Source organism: Dasypus novemcinctus, chromosome 24 (genome assembly GCF_030445035.2).
Source record: "Dasypus novemcinctus isolate mDasNov1 chromosome 24, mDasNov1.1.hap2, whole genome shotgun sequence".
NCBI classification, from domain to species: Eukaryota; Metazoa; Chordata; class Mammalia; order Cingulata; family Dasypodidae; genus Dasypus; species Dasypus novemcinctus.
In genome coordinates this window covers 32,104,098-32,106,137 of record NC_080696.1, presented here as the reverse complement: position 1 = coordinate 32,106,137, position 2,040 = coordinate 32,104,098, and the positions used below count along the sequence as shown (strand labels likewise).

At 46.6% G+C, this 2,040-nt stretch overlaps 1 pseudogene; it reads right to left on the bottom strand.

The window, feature by feature from the left end:
• Positions 1–715: 715 nt before the first annotated feature.
• LOC111765495 (U6 spliceosomal RNA) lies at positions 716–805 on the bottom strand (annotated as a pseudogene).
• Between the last annotated feature and the right edge of the window lie 1,235 nt (positions 806–2,040).

Here is a 2,040-nt window from a genome sequence, read left to right as displayed (position 1 = left end):
GAAAGAGCAGCCTGCCCAGGAATGGCACCGCCCACACTTCCCGTGCCGCTGACAACAACAGAAGTGGACAAAGAAACAAGACGCAGCAAATAGACACCAAGAACAGACAACCAGGGGAGGGGGGGAATTAAATAAATAAATAAAGCTTTAAAAAAAAAAAAAAAAAAGAATATAACTATAGCTTGAAAAGAGTTCCAGGAAGATGGCATCAGAGTCGGCAGGCAGGGCCGAAAGCTGTCTGAGGGACCTACTATGTGGTCAGCAGACCAGCACAGTGTGTGCAACTCCCAGGGGGACAAGGAACCTGAAATGACAAACGTGAGTTACCAACGCCAGTGGCACAGGAAGGGCTTCCACCCCCTCCCTCAAGATACAAAGCCTCGGTAAAACCCCTGGCTCACTGCAGCTGACTGAGGGGGAGCAGAGGTCTTCCTCCCTGTCAGCTGTTACGAGGGAGGAGGGAGGGTGAGTCAGAGGGCTTCTCTTTAGTGGATTCAGCTAGCAGAGCCCACTATGAATCTCCGCTCCAGCCAGTCCGGAAACAGTGGAAAGTAGAGGTTGAAAGAAACACTTCTGTGCAAAGCTTCGCCGATGAGTGCCATCTGCTGGCCAGCAAGGAAAGTGCAAGGAGAAAAATTGCCTTTAGGTCTCTCTCTAGTCCCCTTGGAAGAAAATCTATGCCCTGTAAGTGAGTCCCTGGCCTGATTTTGATAACTTAAGCTAGGCAATTCTATTTATTTTTAAGGGCCTTGCTAATCTTCTCTGTATCATTCCAATTTTAGTATATGTACTACCAAATGAGCATAGCTGGGAAATTTTAAAGACTTAGAATAACTTGAACCAAAAATGAAAGAAGAGCTGTGAAAGACAAACATTAGGCAACTAGAGAAATTCACCACCACAGTAAGTTCACCAACATATTCAGATGCCTAGCAAAAAAATTATAAGTTATACTAGGAAACAGGAAAAGATGGCCCAGCCAAAGGAACAAACCAAATATCCTGAAGAGATACAAGATTTAAGACAACTAATCGAAGATAATCACACAAATCTCCTAAATCAATTCAAAGAATTAAAGGGAAATATGACTAAAGAGATAAAGGATATTAAGAAGACACAGAGTGGGAAGTGGATTTGGCCCAATGGATAGGGCGTCCACCTACTACACGGGAGGTCCGAGGTTCAAATCCCGGGCCTCCTGACCCATGTGATAAGCTGGCCCACGTGCAGCGCTGATGCACTCAAGGAGTGCTGTGCCACGCAGGGGTGTTCCCCGTGTAAGGGAGTCCCACATGCAAGGAGTGCACCCTGTAAGGAGAGTCACCCAGCGTGAAAAATCGCAGCTTGCCCAGGAATGGTGCTGCACACAAGGAGAGCTGACACAGCAAGATGATGCAAAAAAATGAGACACAGATTCTGGGTGCCACTGACAAGAATACAAGCGGACACAGAAGAACACACTGTGAATGGACACAGAAAGCAGACAACTGGGGGAGGTGGGGAAGGGGAGAGAAATAAATAAAAAATAAATATTTTTTAAAAATAAGAAGAAGAAGACACAGAGCGAGCATAAAGAACAATTTGAAAGCCTATAAAGGAAAGTAATAGAGCTTATGGGAATGAAAGACATGATGGATAATTTTAAAAATATATTCGAGGCATACAACAGCAGATTTGAATTGCTCAAAGACAGAATTAGCACAGAACATCCAAACAGGAAAAGACAGGACAACAGACAGAGAAAAGAATTGGTTAAAATGGAACAGAGGGAAGCGGACTTGGCCCAGTGGTTTGGGTGTCCGTCTACCACATGGGAGGTCCGCGGTTCAAACCCCGGGCTTCCTTGACCCGTGTGGAGCTGGCCCATGCGCAGTGCTGATGCACACAAGGAGTGCCGTGCCACGCAGGGGTGTCCCTGCATAGGGGAGCCCCACGCATAAGGAGAGCCGCCCAGCACGAAAGAAAGTACAGCCTGCCCAAGAATGGCGCTGCACACACGGAGAACTGACACAGCAAGGTGATGCAACAAAAAGAAACACA